Source organism: Sceloporus occidentalis, unplaced genomic scaffold (genome assembly GCF_023333645.1).
Source record: "Sceloporus occidentalis isolate IW3139 unplaced genomic scaffold, rSceOcc1.0.p SCAF_1, whole genome shotgun sequence".
Taxonomy (NCBI): Eukaryota; Metazoa; Chordata; class Lepidosauria; order Squamata; family Phrynosomatidae; genus Sceloporus; species Sceloporus occidentalis.
In genome coordinates this window covers 153,653,437-153,673,115 of record NW_028316981.1, presented here as the reverse complement: position 1 = coordinate 153,673,115, position 19,679 = coordinate 153,653,437, and the positions used below count along the sequence as shown (strand labels likewise).

Sequence of the window (19,679 nt, the reverse complement as noted above, 5' to 3'; positions counted from 1 at the left end):
GACATTTTTGAACCCTCCAATCCGGGATTGTCCCGCCCAAAACCGGGAAATGGCAACCCTACGTGGACTGCTAAAAAGACAAATAAAAGGGTCCTAAAGCAAATGAAGCCTGAACTCTCCCTATAAGCCAAGATGACTAAACTGAGACTGTCATACTTTGGCCATATCATGAGAAGACATGACTTACTAGAAAAGACAATAATGCTTGGTAAGGTAGAAGGCAGTAGGAAAAGAGGAAGACCCCATTCCAGACAGATAGAGCCAATCAAAGAAGTAGGGGGACTTAGCAACAACCACCACCAAAGAACAGACAGTAACAAGTCTGTCCATTTCATGGTTGTGTAAATGAGAGAAAGTGAACAGGTGCAGGTTGTCCAGACGCAAAAATTGTGCCAACCCAAATTTTCCTACCCTGTGCAGCTATGAAAGGTAAAAAAGCTCTGTCCTCATCATACTACAGAAAAGAAAGTAGGGAGGTTATTATGTACATAGTGACATGCTTTGGGGGAACATGCTTGTTCCTAATCACACTAAACTTTAGTGGCAAGAGAAAAACATTGTTTGATAAGGTGTCTAAACTTACTATTCTTAAAAGGTAAAGGTAGTCCCTTGACATGAATGTCTAGTCATTACCGACTGTAGGGGGCGATGCTCATCTCGGTTTCTAAGCCGAAGAGCCAGCGTTGTCCAAGGACTGTTCTGGTGGTCATGTGGCCAGCATGACTGCACCGAACGCTTCCCACTCTCTATCTACTTGCATTTCCATGCTTTCAAAATGCTAGGTTGGCAGAAGCTGAGACTAGTGATGGGAGCTTACGCCATCATGCAGCACTCAGGCCTCAAACTGCCACCCTTCCGATCTTCTGATCATCAGAACTGGCGGCTTAACCACTAAGCCACCGCATCCTCTTTCTCTGAAGATACCAGCCACATATGCTGGCAAAACACCAGGAATAAACTCTTGTAGAACATGGTCACATAGCCCCAAAAACCTACAGAAAACTATAGCCCAAAAAACCTACAGAAAATCACTGCATCCTATTTTCCCCTCCTCTTATTTTGCATGCAGATAAATGTGTTTCCTGGTAATCCTGACAACTGCTGTTATGTAAAGGGAAACTGGCCTAGTGCTAATTGGTTATGACGTGGCTATGTAGATTGGAGAGGGAGTGGATGGCCTCTGTTTGCTTTCTCAACAAAAGAATCAGCCATCATTGCAAGCTTTGGAGCCCAGAAACAGCTCCTGGCTAGGGGCCCATAGAGAGTATATTGTCTTACATTGAGCAGGGTGAAGAGAAGGTCAGCTACTGCTTCTAGCCTGCACAGTGGAGGCAAATCCCAGTGCTGCATTCAAGCTGATATGGCCCTCTGAATAGGCTTAACATAAATTCCATTACCCATCTTATGCTGTAAAAACAGAGTCTTATAACAACTTCCAGTGGGGCAGCTATATTGGTCTGTTATAGCAAAACCAACAGGAAGACCTGTGGCACCTTAACGATTAACAAATTTATTACAGTCAAGTTTTTTGTGAACTGTAGCTCACTTCCTTATACAGGCATGAGGTATAGTCTATAATATCAGGGATACCCATGGTGGCAGTACATGTTGTGGGACTTTAAGCATTGAGCTCAGAGAGAAATTAAATACAGAAAGTACTGGCAGTGGCAATTGTATTATTAGGCTTATCCAGAAAGGGCGGGGGAAGTCCCTGAAATTTTTGAGACTTTCCAGTTCTTTTTATTTTGATTTTACCTGTATATTCAGAGTTTTGCATTCAAACTCTTACTTGAACTATCCTAGGTTTCCCTTCCTCCTCCTCTTTCCAGTGATCACCCATCACATCTAGACTCAGGTAGTATTTCAAAAATCAGCTTTCGCCCATTTTCATTCAGCTTGTTGCAATTATTATTCAGGAATTATAGTCAAAGTGTTAAAATGCAGTAGCAATATTACACTATTTAAGGTTAAGCATAAGGTTATTTTTCATGTATTAGTAGCATTCCTCTTTCTCTTCCTTGATCTCTGTTGACTCTGGGTCGTGGGAACATTCACAGGTAAAACAGAAAATGTCTGGGAGCTGGAGATTTGGAAGGTAAAGCCCAGGGCTCCTGGGTAGAATCTGGACTAGGGGGAGTTTTGATGGAAGGGAAACTAACCAATCCTTTGGCTGCAGCCTTCTAGTTTATATAATAATTATCTTCATCAGCACATTTTAAATGATCATCCCAAGGCTGCCAGGCATTAAATAAAAATGGTCACCCATCTAGTGAAATGTCATCCCATTTAATGTCTCCTGATCTCAGTGGCTAAGTGTATGGTACTGTATATGCATAACAAAATATTCTTATGCACATTTACTTGGCAACATATTTCACTGTCTCCAAATGGCCTTACTCCCAAGTAAATATATTAGAACATTGCATTGTAGCCATTTTAATTTTATATATATATATATATATATATATATATATATATATATATATATATATAAAAATAATATTTAGGAATTAATTCACATACTACAAAGATTAATAAATATATATGTTGAAAAATTTATCACTGTGGTCATTTTAAAAAGAAAAGAAAATGCAAGAGGGTTTTTTTTAAGACTGAAACTAGAAAACCCAGTATTTGCTTTTATGTTCATTCAAGTCATTTCTGATTTATGGTGGCCCTAAGGTAACTCTATCATGGGGTTTTCTTGGCACGATTTGTTCAGAGGTGGATTGCCTTTGCTTTCCTCTGGAACTGAGGGAATGTGACTTGCTGAAGGCCACCCAGTGGGTTTCCATGGATGAGTGGGGATTCGAACCCTGATCTTCCACAGTCCTAGACAAACACTCAAGCCACTATGCCACTGTGGCTGAAGACCCAGGATCCTAATCACTATATAGTAAATAAGACTTCTTTGCAATATTTGTAAACTTCTCTGTAAAATTAGCTCAGAAGCCTTTTTGTTAGACATGTTTTGGATACATCTTGATAAAGACAGTGTGAAAAATTTGCTCCATCAAGTTCTTTTAACAGAATTAACAAATCCATGCCTCCAGGACCAGAAACAGAAGTGGATGCAACATGCCATTTCTGTGCTAGCATTGTCTTCCACAAAAGAAGAAAAATATGTTTCACATGTGCATTTGAAAAATGAGCAAAAACCACTGCATAGATGTCTAAACTGCATGCCATACTTTAGTAAACTGAATATGCATAAGATGCAGAGATGGAAAGGGGGCAAGTCCAGGAGAAATGACAAATGTTCCCATCCCTGATCTCTAAAAGCTAAAAAGTAGCTAAAAGTAGTGTTTTCTATAAATAAAATATAGGTTTCTAAATTAAGGGGAAATAGCCTACCTTGCACTTGTTCCACTAATATGCACACAACACAGAGATAAGTATATAAGTAGAGAACCATGTGTTGGCTCTATACAGTGCTGTCCCCACAAAATTTTGATTGGCAGAGGTCAGCCATTGCATAAATATGAATGATGCTTGTCTTGGTGGTGGTCCAAGATACTATGTTTTCCAGCATGTTGGGTTTTATTTTACTTTGAGCAAAGGCCACAAAGTCTATCTCGATCCATTTAAACCATTCATTTCCTCAGGAATGCTACAAGACCATTGGCGTCTACAGTCAGCATGCATGAAGAAACAGTCTTCATACTTTCAAAGAGAGGGAGTGGATTCTCCTGGTTGGCAGCTCCCTGGCTTTGCATCCTTTGGGGTTCTTTGCATTCTTTGGGGTTGGAAGCTAGCAATCCATATTTGCAAGTATGCTATTAATAACAGGCATGGGCAAGATGCTCTGCCAATATGACTTCAGGTTATATTCTGGCCTTCATGCCATTTTGATTATATGATGGAACAGATGTCTTTCCAGAAGCCTCAGGACCCCACCTTATAGCATATGCTCACTTTCGTTTGTCTGCCAAGTTATCCCAGTCCACTATGTGGAATATTCTGCTGGCTCTCTCTTCTTCTTTGGTTTTATTAGCAAATTGTGGGGCTCATGTCTATTACATACATTTCTAGCCAGGAAAAAAGGATTTGTAGTCATAAGAACCCAAATCATTCCCTTTATTTACTTTTGTTGTTTTTTTAAAATTATATCTTTCTACAAAAAGCTTCTGAGCGTGGCTTGCAAATAAAAAGCACCATTAAAATATCCCTGCTATGATGAGAGGTTGTAGTGATTCATATATGTATGTAGATTATGGTGGGTGAAGTGCAGCCTTCCATATGTTGTTGGGCTACAGTTCCCAGCAGCCATAGCCAAAATAGGCAATGGTGAGAGAATGCTAGGAGCTGCAGGTCATCAAAATGTGCACTTTGCCCTCCATCCCAACCTCATGTTTCCTGAAAGAAAACAAATTCTGACAGGTATCCTTAAATATAATGAACCATGTAGATCCCTATTTCTCATCTATTGCTCCAGTCATATTCCCTTCTTTTTAAGGTTGAGGAGTTCCCAAGAGTTGGAGTGATGGGAGGACTGCGCAGGTACTCCATGTTCCTACACAGTGCCTCACCCTCTTGCTGCTATGCTACGGCATGGTAGGAGAACAACAAAAATGACACTTTCCCATTTACAACAGTGTGTGGAATGCAAGATCATATTCAAGGACCCTATTCCACTTAAAAGAAAGTGTGCTCTCCACACACCTTGGTGTTTCTTCTTTAAAAGTAAACCACTTCTTTGCTCCTGCCAGTTCAACAGTGTGGCAACAAATTTGGCAGCAGGGGACTGGTGAACGGCATTTAAAACAGGAGTTCTTACTGCCTGCAAGCCACATATTGTCCAACCTTGCTTTAAGCATGTGCACTTGTCTTTCTTATCATACACAGGCTTCCTTCTTTTCTACACCTGATAGATACAGATGTTGTGTGTAAGTCCATTTCCTTTATATTATGGCTATTTTGAATATTGAATTCACAAGTGTTAAATAAAAGATAGAGAAAATTCTTCAGGGTGAATCAATATGCATAGGGATCCACATCATTTAGGGAAATATATATTGTCCACAAAGAAAACATTAAAACCCACAGTAGCAACACCATAGCCTCCCATTCCAGACATTAAGATTACTAATACAGGTAATGATCCTGACGGAGAGAAAATCACTAGGGGGCAGGAATTTCAGGAAGTAAATCTCTGGAGTGGGGAAGTTCAGCACTCCTCACTCATGTATCCCATTTTTCTGTAAAGCTTAGATCATACACACATGTACACACACCCTTCTCTTTCTGTACCACTGTGGAAGTTTCATGTTTAATCACATGGAACTGCCACTATCACATCTACCTAAGCTATTAAACCAAACCATAACGCCTTCCAAGAAGCCTTTACATTAGGCTTAGGTGTCTCCGGTCAAGACTGTTCTGGGCCCTGAGATTTCAGAGTCAAAATGAGATCCTTTGTGATGTCACAAGGAGTGGTGTGAGGCCATTAAGTGTTCTCCATTAGGCATCAAAGAATGTGCAATTCAAATAAAAACATGAATTCTAACAAATATATCTACCCACACTCTTCAAGGCAGTTCTTTCACCTACAGATTCCTTCCCTTTGGACAAGAGAAGAAGGGCCAGCTCCCATAGTATGGTAGCCTGAGTGAGTCAGGCTCCAAACCATGTGAGGGTTTTTTTTCAGGGGAGTTTCATGAGAGCCTTACGTGAGATTCATTTTGATGTTTGTTAGAGATGTTTGGATTCATTTTTTTAAATGAAGTTTCATTTTAAAACATTATAGAACTGGAAAGTGTTTGAATCCCCCCTGAGGATGTGGGATTGCAATGCCAATTACTGTTTTAAACTGCAGTCTCAAAACTTCCAACCTTCACTAAGCCAGCTTTTAGTCCCCCATCCCCAAAATTTAAAAAATCCACTCCAAATTAGGGATGGCGTCTGTGACTGTTTCTTTCTTTCCTGGGCACAGAATATTTAATGAATGCTAACCAGTGCTATTACGAGAGAAACAACATGTATCCCCAAAGCAAAAATACTGTTTTCATATCAGGCCAATTAGATTTATTGTACAACACCCTTGTACAGAATTTTGTTTAAAATAGCAATGATGTTGAATTCTGGAAGATTTCCGTAGCTGATAGTTGTACTTTATAGACATGTAAATTTAAGAGCAAGCATATTATGTCAGTATGTAGGCATTAGTAGACCAGGGAGGCATAAAATGCTGAGACATTAAATCACGCTCCTTACCAATTAAACATAAGGAATTAGCTGATCTTCAGAGTAATTTGGAAAATGCATGTGTACCTAAATTCAGCCGAAGTTTTGGAAAGCATCTAAACAAAGGAAGAGAGTTACAAAACTTATACAAGTTGTGGACAGTAGCTCCAAAGGAGAAATGGCTTCCAATACTGGATAACTGCACAGAAACCTAGACTCAACAGAGCACCTCCAGAGCAGCTGGATTGCACATGTGCAGTTCTTCTTATACAGTGGAATCCAGCTTCTTCATCAACTTGTCCCACCCCTTTTCTGCATCTCATGGTTTACATGTGTAGTCTTGGCTATTGGCATTAACCAGTGGAATCAGTAAGGCTGCCCGATCAGGACTTACTGATCCTGAGATTTCAAGGCCAAACCCTCAGACACAGGGTGCATCCACACTGCAGAAATAAAGCAGTTTGACACTACTTTAAGTACTGTAGCTTCATCCTATGGAATCTTGGGATTTGTCCTTTTACAGTGCCTTAAGCCTTTTCTGCCAAAGAGTGCTGGTGCCTCACAAAGCTACAAATCCCAGGATTATGTAGGATGATGCCATGGGAATTAAAGTAGTGTCAAATTACAGTATTTCTTTAGTGTAGTAGATGCACCCTTGGAGATAGCCCCATATGATGTCAAAGGAGTTGACAATGTCACAAAGGTGATGTTATAAGTGGAGACCTTGGTGATGTAATTAAGATTGTACATTAAGTATCTACCACAGTTGTACAGAGTACATCATTCATACAGCGGGCCCTCAGATGTAAGCATGTGCGGATGGTAAGCTAATGGGGGGGGGGGGGTGGCAGAGGAGGAGGAAGAAGGAAGAAGAGGAAGAGGATGAGTACAACAAGGCGAAGGATGAGGAGGAAGAGGAAAAAAGATGGCTGTAATTGTGCAGTGGCTGCAGTGGCGAGAAGAAGAGGAAAAATTGGAAGAGGAGGAGGCACCTGTCAAGGGGACCCCTGGCCCTGGCACATCTGGGGCCCCTCTATTCTGGGGGGGGTTGAGGAACCCCGGGGCTTCAGGTGGCTGGGGGGGTGTGTGTCAGAGTCCTATTGTCCCCAATGGTGGCACAGCTGCATGGGACTTGAGCATCCACAGATTTTGGTATCCATGGGGAGGGGTCCGGAGTAGATCCCCCACAGATACCAAGGGCCCACTGTATAAATAACACTAGGTCTAACAAATGTAGATACATATCAATAGGGTTATTCACACTATGTTATAAACCAGTTTCCAAACCAGTTTAAAAGGAAATCATTCACACTTGCGCCGGTTTTTCCTGAGCCAAATTCCAGGGAGGCTGGCACAAATCCGCCCCAATCTGGTTCTTTTGGAACCAGGAATTTCCCCACATCTTTTCAAAAGAACTGAACTTTTTTTACCAGCCACCAATGGAAACTTGCTGTCGATTCAATTTGGAGCACAGGAAAGAAAGGTTTAATGTTTAACAGGGAGCAGATCATGCCCACTCATTTGCTCTCTCTCTCTGCCAGACAAGCACCAATGTTTTTCATTCCTGGCACTCGGTTGCAGGAGTGAAAAAAGCAGCTCCAGAAATGCAGTGGATTCAAACTTCCCGCTCTTTAGAAAGTGGTCTCTTTAAATTGCAGCCTGACTTTTTTCCTCTTTTGCTGGTGATTTAGTCCCCTTATCTGCACCGTTGTCTGAGGGCGTGCCATTGCCAACCTCTGAGGTTGATTGGGGAGGGGGCAAACAGTGTGACATAGGTGCACATCATTTGATTGACACTTTAAAAAAACCTGAGAACAATCAAAATGGCAGCTCCATTTAAATTGATACAAATGGTTATGTAAACTTCATGAGGTTTAAATTGCCACAGAGAGATTCGAGCAGGGTAAACATGGTGGGAACTTTGATTTAGTATTTCATCATCAAATCTCCCTGGATCTACTCATCACAAAAACTTGCTAGTGTGAATGAGCCCTATATCTGATTGTCTTTTTGTCTGTCTGTCTATCTGTCCACACACACACACACACACACACACACACACACACACACACACACACTTAAAGGCATCTCTCACTCTGAGATTTATTCCTTTTCCCCTAAAGACTCGAGAAGAAAATCCAGGCTCTGAGATGCAAGGCCATACCTGAAGATTTGGCAACTCTAGGTATCACAAACAAACAAATACCCTTTCTGTGTGTCCTGTCTCCTTAAACGTTTGATCTTTAGCAGGTGCAGGACACATTCTTAGAGGAGATCATATTGTCCCTGCATGGCAAAAATATTCACTTGAAGATTTACTGGTTACGACTGGATTATGATCCTCTCATACATATAAAACAGCTCTGCTTAACAAGGCTATGAAATTTATTCCTGCTGTCTCCCTAAACCCAACTGCAGTAAATTGTGCAGGTAATATGTTAATTTGATTTACGTTCTATGCTCTATCACTACTTGATGTTTTTATCCAGAGTCTGTCTATCACAGCTATTAATCATATACAACTTGACAGCAACTTGTTTAACTCAACAGCAACACATGGTGGAAGATTATGGAGGCCACAGTTCACCATATCTGGAGTGCACAAGGTTAGGAAAGGCTTCCCTAAATTTTTTAAAACTTCTATCATCTGCTAACATTTGTAGGTAGTCATTTTACCACCCAAAAGTACCAAAGGAAAAATTTAAAAGTTTAGAATTATGAATTAGCCACAATTTCAATACATTTGAAATAATTTATAAAACCCAATTACTAATCAAATAAAAGCATTAAAACAGGCCATCAGCAGATCAATAACAAATCATAAAGTGTTGAAGAAGGCAATAGAACCTTAGGGGGTGGTGTACTGTTTTCAAGTGTATTTTTTTAAGTAAAACAGCCCTGCTTAACAAGGCTGCAAAATTTGTTGCACTGTCTTTTAATTAATTAAACTAATTAATATTTAATTCTATTTTAATGGTCACTTTTGTATGTTTTTAATTGTACAGTGCTTTTAAATTGTAAGACACTATGAGTCTTATTTTTAGGAGGAAAGCAGGATATAAATATAACAACAACAACAACAACAACAACAACAATAGTCTATCTAGTCTTAATATAAATACATTTTCAGCAGGTTTGAGGACAAATTTATAATTACAGTTTCAGGAAACAGAAACTTTATTGGAGGCTCATAAAGTATCTTGCCTTTTTAACATGGGCATATCAGACATAAAACATTCCCTTACACTGCATCAGACTGTTGTTCCTTCTTGCGCAATACTCTTGACACTGACTGGTAGCATTCTTCAGAGTTTCAGGCAGGACTCTTTCCTAACCCTAGGATTTCTTGATTGGCTCCCATCCAGAGTCCTAGAATTCCCCAGCTATACCCAACCCTAGTTAGCTTCCAAAATCAAGTGAGATCTGGTATGTTTGAGACGATATGGTGGTATTGTTCAAGTGCTCATTGTTTTCATAATGAAAATATTCTGAGGAATTTGTTGGAACACCAAATATCTGTATGATCCACAGGGTCCACAGAATGGAAACAGATTCAGTTTCCATGCTCATAATTATTTATCTGGAGTAGAATGAACCACTTGTCAAAAAAGATCCATATGGTGTGGTGGCTAGAGATTTGAGCTGGGACTTAGGAGAGCCAGGTTCTAATTGCCACTAAGTCCTGAAACTCCCTGGGTGGCCTTGAACTAGCCACTCTTCCTCAGTGCTTGGAAATGTTTCTTTTTTGGTCTGCACGTCCTAAATTTCCTCAGACAGCAAACTCAGTAGCCATATTCAATGGAGTGGTAGTCCAAACACAGGTAATAAGGGATACAGCCATGGTGGATGTTGAGAAGAAAATTAATGATGAATGGCAATTGGTGTTTGAATATATCAGGAAACAATGTAAAGAAATAATACTGTAAAATAGTGATATCGATAAATTTGATGATAGATTGTACTGATTTGTTAATAATTTGTATGTTGATTATCTGCTGAAGAAGCGTAGTATACACAATGAAGTAATTGTAATAAGATAGAGAAAGTGAAGTATTTAAAGATGGAGAATGTACTTAGGAAAACTCTTAGTATAGAATAGATCAAACAGAACATATATAAGAGATACAAGAACATTATAATTTGAGCAAAGAGGATGGAAGTCTCAGGATGTGTGAGAATGAGTTAGAGTTGTATGATAGATGATAGTTTAGATGTAGAGGTAATTAGGCGATAGTAGATGATAAGATGGTAAATTGAGTTCCTTTTTCTTTTCTTTCTTTCTTTTTCTTTTTTATTCTCGTTAGTAGGTATAGGGGGTCGGGGGGAGGGAAAGGGGGGTGAGGAATACGTAGAATAAATGACTTGGGAGGGGAAGGGTAGGGGTGGATGCCATGTTTGTGTATGTTTGTTGGACTGTATATATTTGTATTGTTTGTATTAAAATTAAAAAAAAAATGAATGGTGCGTGCTTCTGTGCCGCCATGCCCAAGCCTCATTATAATGGTGGCACTTAGTCTGGACCCCCACCCCCTTCCTAAAATCCTGGCTACGTCCCTGTACAGAGCAGTTAGCTTTGTTTCATAATTCCAACTGTTCTGATTTGACAAGGAAAATCCTGATTAATCCTCTGTCCCACTTTTTCAGCTGCTTTTAAAACGTCCCAGTTTCTCTCTCCTCCTCCCACTTTCCACTCTCATCCTGGCTTACTCCAGCTGCTGCTAACTGATTTAAAGTGCAAAAATGGCTTGCATTCAACTCACTGGGAGAGAAAGGAGAGGAGGTACAGAATCTTGCCATTCCCTATAGTCTCAGGCAAAAGCAAACTGCTGCAGTCTCTCCTACCTTTGTTCCTCATTAATAACCTTTGCCATCTTGACCATACACTGATGTTGCTTGGCCACACGGATTTCATCTGAGAATTGTTGGAGGGTGTAGCATTGTTTAGCTGAAAGTTACCTTTTTTGTATACCACCAGTTCATATACCACCAGTTCACACATTACAATTTCTTCTCTGAGCATATCTACCAGAAGACACTGGGGAACCAGTTATAGGCAGGTCTCCTTATTTACACCCATAGCAAATATGTGGCTGTCATCCCAATATCTGCTGGAAGGTGTGGCATAATGAATATCACTGAGTCTTCCATAAATACATTTCTTCCATTTCTCACAGACTGTTGAGAGGTCACAGACAAAGTGTTGATTAATAATTACGAGCTCATTTTGCCTTAGCACTTTTGAAATAATAAGAGATGGATATCAGAGCCATGTTCCAGGAAATTTAACCAGAATGATTGGCTGGATGTTTCACAGAATACGACATATCAGGACTATGCTTCAGAGGCATAAACATATGATATGGCAGTATATTTGTCTACATGTAATTTCCCCATTGAAAATAGTAACAGAGGGATTACATCAAGTCATCCCAAACTCTTTGCTAGAACTAATTGAAAAACATTACTCCTGTTCAGTCTTGTATGTCATGGTGAAAAATATAATCTAGAGAAAATTTGTTATTTCATTCAGTGATGGCTTCATGAAATATTGAACTTGTCATCAGCTGTGGAAGTTTCAGATGACTGAATATCTATTGGTTACAGATGAGTCCTGTAGATTGGTTGCCAGCATCCCACATTAAATGCAGGCCATTTCCACATAAGTCACTAGCAATTATAAATGCTGAGAGTTAAATAATCATGGTAGGCTAATCGAAACAGACATGCACTGATATTAGCTGATCCACTAATAGTTCATCCTAACAAAAGAAAAATATTGCAAAGTCATCCAAGCAGCTGCATAAGCAATGCGTTTTCTTCAGAGTGAAGTCATCCATCAACATGACACCAGATGGTCTTGAGCAGCCATGACAGCCTAGGAGGGCAGGGAAAGACCAGCTCCCTATCCTCCTATACCAGATGGAGATGAACTAAAGATTCAGGAACCAGGTCATGCAAGACTCAAGGCTATTTGGTCCATCACTGTCATAATGGGCCATGATTTAAATCAACCAATATTATGAATCACTTTATACCATGTTTCATATTAGAGATTGTTACTAATTTTACTGTTCTTGGATATTTTGTGTTTTGTACAATACATATATATGAGCTAATTAGGAGCTATCCTAGCAATGTGGAAATAGGAGGAGGGTTAAAATCAGGACATTGCCTTGCCAAATAAGAATTTTATCCCTCCCTGGAATGAAATTTTTCTTCAGTCTTCAAATTTCCAGCATCACAGAGAATGAGACATTGAAAGTACTGTCAGCCCTCCATATCCATTGATTCTGCATCCACAGATTCAACCAATGGTTTGAAAATATCCCCCTCCCCCAAAAAATCCCCCAAACAAATCTTAATTTTGCCATTTTATATACAAGACCATTTACTATGCTATTGTATATAATGGAACTTGAGAAAACATTTTGTGATCCACTGGGGTGGGGTGGGGGTCCTGGAACCAAACCACAGTGGATACCAAGGCCCCACTGTAGTTCACACCTACAACTGGAGAAATAATCTAGTTTGACATCACTAACTGTCATGGCTCAATATTATGGAATTCTAGTAACTGTAGTTTGTTGTGGCACCAAAGCTCTGCTCTGGTGCCACAACAACCTACAAATCCCAAAATTCCATAGCATTGAGCCATGGCAGTTAGTGGTGTCAAACTGGATTATTTCTCCAGTGTGGATGCAGCCTTGGGCAAAAGCAACTGATGCAGGCTAAATCTACTGGGGAGGGAAAGATTCTGCCTCTCCCTCCTTCCCCCCTGTTGAGTTAATTGAATGCAAACTACTTTGCACATGGAATCAGTTTGTAGCAATGTAAGTAAACTGAGGACAAGGAGGAAAGTGGGAGAAGAGAGAAACAAGGACCTTTTAAAAGTAGCCAAAAAAGTGGGACAGCAGACAATAAACTGAGACAGCCTCGGCCAACTCAGGACAGTTGAATGGTATGTAGTTCTTACAAACAACTAAGAATTTTCTACATGCCAGGTGGAATTGTGAGAGTTTTTGTGCACTTTTAATTTCAGGACCTTTTCTGGAAAAATGCTCCTTGAGCAAAAACCTTTTTGCTTAATACAGCACCATTTACTGGGGGGGGGGGGGATCTTTGTTTAAATGAAATTTTGACAAGTGATCACAAACTGAGAAAAATCTCACAGTATTTGACTGGATGTTTCATAGTATCCTCACTGAGGAATACTGTTTATGATACTAGTTAGTCCAGGAGAGCGTAAAAAGCCGTTATGAATTCTTCTGGACAAGGATGTTAAGCTGCAGTTGTCCTGTCTCATTCATGGAAGTTTACAGTGGGGAGCAGATGAGAAATCTGTTTGTAATCTTCTTGTGCATCTCACTCTTTGTATTATTATTATTATTATTATTATTATTATTATTTTATAGTAACAGAAAAAAGCACTATGCTTTTTTTCAATTCCCTCCTCCTTTTCACCTACTATTCACTACATTGTCTCCGATGAAGAACTGATGCAGCTCAGAATGAAATGAAATTCCGATTATCTTCTTCAATCATTTCACTTATTGCTGGTCTTGACTTTGAAGTATAAAATGTCTGAAAGTAGCAAAGAATAGAATAGAATAGAAGTTTATTGTTAAAAGGTAAAAGCCGTCACAATATAAAATAGATCCAAACAGTAAATACAAAAATAGTATATAAAAAAAAAAAACAAGGCACAAAAACCACAAATAAAACAACATGATAAAATTAGTAAGAGACACCCATCAACAAAAAACAATAATACATCATAAATTATAAAATAATAAAAGCATAAAACTAGAATGGTTCTAGTCATTCTGATCGAGAAAGCTAATTCTAATCTTGCTAGCAGCTAAAACAAATTTTGCTACCATAAAAGTAACAAATACATTGTTGCCAGCCAAAAGGACACAAATCTGCTGAAAGCAAGATCTATCAGAAAGGAATTTTAAAATACATTAAAGAAACCTTTGTCTAGGAGATATATACAGAGGACAATGTAAAAGGTAATATTCGATATTCTCTACTTCCCCGGTTTTGCAGATACGCTTGAGTTTATCAAACAGGAGGAATTTCTCTTAAATTCGAATGAAAAGAAAATGGGGCCAAAACTCATTCACTTAAAGTCGCTAGTTTCGCGCAATTCCATGAATACGCATTGCATTCTAACTGGCACCCCATTGCCCAAAAATAGCATGCCATTGCCTGAATTTGCATGTGGCAGCCTATCACGCAATAACGTTAAACCCCATGATTGCGTTCAGATTGTCATTGGATTATACTTCCAATTCCCCTTGTCTGATAAACTCCATAGTCTTAGATGGACAGGATTGTTATTATAGCTGCCTGTCAAATAGGCAGAAGGCATACACTGGTACCTTAGAGCAGTAAATGCTTTTCTAGCAGGGGCCAGAGTAAGATTAATAAAGTAATGCTCTAACCCAAACGGTGTCTTGTACAATGGGTACCAAAAAGAAAAAGAAGAGTTTGAGTAGCAAAGAAATTCTGGCCCTTTGCAAACAAAATAAAAGTACTGCATTGCCATTTGAGGAAATAAAAATCTAGACTGGGAAATGCTACAGGCACCTTCTTTTCCTGATTTAATATGATGACCAGAGTTGCAGAATCTGTGGCCCTCCCAATGTTGATGAATTACTTCTCCCACAATCCCTCACCAATGGACAAGCTGGCTTTGGATGATGGGACCTGGAGTTCAACATCATCTGGAACATAAAACATAATGAATATGAGAGTGAAGCCAGATGTAGTAGTGGTGACACCGCAGTGCCATTTGTGAAAAATAGCATCAATATGTTTTGCCTTATTTTATTGCCGAAATAATGTAGCCAGCTGAACAATAGCATTAATCACAAATACTTTCATTTTGCAATTCTTGTGTTTTAAGATGGATCATTCTTAAAGAATCGTCCAGTTGTTCCTGTTCTAATCCAGGAAATAATCATCATTCAAAATCATTTGAGGAGCCAATTTGAAAGATGTGATGAATAGATATGAAACAGTCATGCTTATACCTGAAACAGTCATGTTTATACCTGGAACAAAATGGATGTCCAGTTGTAAAGTGCAGGATCCTTCTCATCCCCCATAGCTTCACTCTTTGCTGGTTCTCTGCTCAAGCTCTTCCTTCCTATGCTGATCGCCAACACCAGATTTGATCTCGATACATGGAGATGGCAGCGGGGGAATTCAGACTAAAATATAGCTCTTTGTGGCTGTTTTTCTGTTGCTCACAACTCAGTGCTTCACTTCCATTCCTCTTTTTGTGCTTCTTGGCATTAATTAATTAATTGTCTCACCATTCTCATGGCACAAGATTCAAAGCAGCTCACATCCATTTAAAACAAAGTACAGTTTTTAAAACTATTAATACAAAAGCTTAAAAAGAATTAAACTGAGGTTGTATATAAAACACACAAATTAAAAACAGTTGGAGAAGCATGTTTAAAATATATTGAAAAAGAAACACAATGCTCCACCATTAAAGACTGCATCTGCTGCAAGGAATTAGAACCGAATACCTACCTTAATAAAAAGGTCTTTGCCTGCTGGTGGAAAGGCAACCAAACCTCTCATGGAAGGGAGTCCCACAGCCTGGGAGCAGCCACCAAGAAGTCTCTCTCCTGAGCCCTCACCAAACATACCTGCAAAGGTGATAGGACCAAGAAAAGCCCTTTCCCAAAGATTTTAAATCTCAGACAAGCTTGCATAGGGAGATGACATTTTTCCGATAGTCTGGACCCAAACTGTGTATGGCTTTTAATGTTGACAGACTTTTCACAGTTATTTTGTTCTTTTTGGTTGGGGTAGTACTGACGATGTTACTTTTATTATTTATTTTTACCACAGCTTGTGTAGCCTTAGTATTATAGAAAAACCGCACAACTTTGCTTATTGTGTGCAGCCTTGAACTCAGTGCCATAAGGCAGGATGTTAATCATGTAGAGAACAAATCATGTTATATATAGTCCTTCTTAGGCAACCTGAAGAAGAAATGATAGTGTTTTTTCTCCTGTTAGGTTCCAACAGAGGAGGTTTTTCCTTCCTTTTTTCATCAAATATTACTTTGGAACATTGCCGCTGGTGCTGCTAAGGCTGGACCTCAGTGGTGAAGTCCAGGGCCATACAGGTATGGAAGAGAATTAATTATTACTCAAAGTAGGCAGTTGATGGGAAAAGCAGCAGATATGCCTGGCATCAGCAGTGGGTGTGGGGCCAACACTGGCACCCCAGAGCCCATTGGGGCTGATGCTGATCACACAGTGGATGCATCTACACTGCAGAAATAATGCAGTTTGATACCATTTTGTGTGCTGTAGCTCCACCTTGTGGAATACTGGAATTTGTAGTTTTAAAAGGCGTTTAGTCTTCTCTGCCAAAAAGTGCTGGTGCCTCACTAAAACTGCAAATCCCAGGATTCTGTAAGATGGACCAATGGGAGATAAAGTGCTGTCAAACTGCATTATTTCTACAATATAGATGGACCCAATGTCTTGTCTTCTTTCTTTTTTTTAAGGCGTGAGTGACCAGGCTCGTACCTGGTTACAGGTGCTCATCTGAGACTCTGCATCAGTGGATATAGGGCCAAACACACTGCAAAAATAATCCAGTTTCAGACTACTTTAACTGCCCTGGCTTCGGTTCTAAGGAATCCTGGGAATTGTAGCTTATTGTGACACCAAACCTTCTCTGACAGAGAAGGTTATATGCCTTACAAAACTATGGTTCCCAGAATTCTCTAGCATTGAGCAGGGCAGTTAAAGCAGTCTCATACTGGATTATTTCCACAGTGTGTTATGGACCATACCTCCAGCATGTAGCTATAATATAGCTTCTCATGCAAGAGAGCCCTCAAACCCATTTTTCAGTGTGCCAGCTCTGCTCCCTAATATGGGGTTGATAGAAAATGGGTGGAGAAGCAGACATAGCCAGATATTTTCCATTAGCTGAACACACAGTGATAGACATCCTATTTACAGCCTGGGAATCGTCGGAAGATCCCAGAGGATGATGTTGGTGCTATGTTTCTCTGTTGCTCCCCCTTTCTTCACTGACAATTAAAACATACCTTTACGCTGCAGTCCTGATTCAGATGAAAACATGTGCATGTTAAAGGCTGACATGCACTAATCAAAGTGTTTAGATTACCCCATGCTCATTCTTCCCCAATGGCTGGTTGCAATCCATAAATGTAATTCTCCCATGTCAATTAACAAAAATGGAAACTAAATTCAAATGATCTTAAACAAGCGGATTCATCCTAATCTTCAGTAAAAAATATAAAAACATTATTAATATGAAGGTGCAGCCAGATGCAATAGGGGTGACAGTGCAGCACAATTTGTGACAAATAGCATCAATATGTTCTGCCTTATTTTATTGCTGAAATAATGTAACCAGCTGAATAATAGCATTAATCACAAATGCTTTCATTTCACAGTTCTTATTTCTTAAAATGGAGCATTCTTAAAGAATCACCCAGTCGTTCCTGTTCTACCCCATCTGATGCAAATATTATGTGCTTTATTTGCATCTCTGCAGGGATGTTCTAACAGGAATGAGACTCTAATGTACAGCATAATTTAACAGAGTTGAATTACATACACCCCACAAGTATTATGTAGAGATTAGCTGAACATCATACAAGCAGGGTTTGATTTACCTTGGGGTTGTGTTCTCAGACTCACAATGCAAATTGAGACCTACACAAATGAGGGGGCCAATTCCATTGGGATGTGTGCTGATGGAGCTGAAGTAGCCAGAAGTTACTGATTTTACTCAACCTGCCATCAGTTTTAAAGAGGTTAGAAGAAGGAGAATACACTAGAGCCCCTCTGTCCTAGGCTGGAGAAATGGGCAGATGCTCTCCAGAGGGAACAGAAGGTGCAGCAATTGCTGGTCCCAAGAGGCCCTGGTTGGGGGGGACCTGGCTTGCCATTAGATGACAGTTGCTCTTCAGAAGAGCACACAAATTGAGAGCAACTGGTAGGATCTGTGTTGTTCTGCTGTGCCTTTTCCAGCAGGCATCCCAGCTGCAGAGAACACATTAGGAGAGAGAAAGGCAGCACATCCATGGTGTCCTTTCCAGCAGGCCTGCCATATGAGAGCACACTTCAGTTGCTCAACACCTCACCCACCATGCAAGCAAAGAAAGCCCCCTTCCAGCCACACCAAAATTCCAGTTTCTCTTTCTGCCTCACACACCACCTAAATAGGCAAAGAAAACACCTTCTTCCAACCAATGGCAGGATTTGAGTTTATCCCTTCATTTCATACTCCCTTCTAACTAGGTAAAGGAAACCCCTTCTTTCCAGCAATTCCAAGATGCAGTTGCTTTCTCCCACTCCCCTGGCCTTGTTGTTGTGTTTCCAACTTGTCAGCCCTATCATGGGGTTTTCTTGTCAAATTTCTTTAGAGGGATTTTGCTGTTGAGACTCAGAGTGAGTGACTTGCCCAAAGTCACCCAGTGTGTTTACATGGCTGAGTCATGATTCAATCCCTGATCTCCAGAGTCAAAGGAGATTATCAGACAGGAGCAAAGTGTCCTTAACCTGTCATATTCATGCAGTCGGGGGGAAGATTATCACATCCCTGTGTGATTATCCCATTTTTCTTTCGTCAGTAAAGAGTAATGGATCCATCATTTGGTATTAACAGAAACTCACGTTAATATCAAATGACAGGCCCATTACTCTTTATGGATGTGAGAATAATGGGATAAGCATGCAGGGGTGTGAGCGAATACCATGGGTTAAAGACAGGAGCAATCCACTTTGATCTTCTATGCGATAATCTCCATAGTCCAGCACTCAAACCACTACTCCATGCTGTCTGTCTCACCTGGACTGCTAGAAGAAAGCCAGTCCAAAAAGTTTTCTTACCACTCAAAACTCTGTACCAAAACTCCAAATGGCCTTGCTACTTTACCTTACTCTCCTAGTTCTCTCGTCTTTGCTTCCATCCTTGCTTAACTGGACAGACACACAAGGAGAGCTATGTGTTGTGGTGAGATTATGGTGAGTGCTAGTTCAGTGCTAATATAGAAATGTACTTGTTATTACTATTGCTACTGAGACCTTTATTTTGTTATTTATTTCTAGAGAAATGTTGTAAATCTGAATTATTGTATACCACAATGCAAATTCAGACATGCCTATGGTTGGGAAATCTGAAGGGGACTGGTGCATATTAAGGCAAGTAGGTAGTAGTCTTTTGAGTTTTGCTGTAGTCCATATATAAAATGAGAAACCACATTTTGTCTATATATGAAAATGCACAACAAGTATTAGAGTATTAGGGAGATGACCCTTCTAACTTTGCACCCCAGTTCAGATGAGAATGCATAGTGGCAAGTCTTGAGCTAGTCTGGTGAAGGGAAAACATTGTCAAAAAGGGAGAAACCCAACAATTATCACCCCATCAGTCTGACATCAATACCAGGAAAGATTCTAGAGCAGATCACAAAACACAGA

General features: G+C 39.9%; 1 protein-coding gene across 4 annotated transcripts in view; it reads left to right on the top strand.

Annotated features, from left to right (window-relative positions):
• The window catches only part of RAB11FIP4 (RAB11 family interacting protein 4), a 230,674-nt gene that overhangs the window by 135,167 nt on the left and 75,828 nt on the right, over positions 1–19,679 (top strand). Inside the window, exon 1 of one of the 4 annotated variants that reach the window (XM_089478136.1) lies at positions 16,245–16,336. The exons of the other annotated variants lie outside the window; for them this stretch is intronic. The gene's annotated coding sequence lies outside the window, so the exon portion shown is untranslated. Of the gene's footprint in view, positions 1–16,244; positions 16,337–19,679 lie in introns of those variants that run through there. 4 annotated transcript variants of the gene reach the window in all.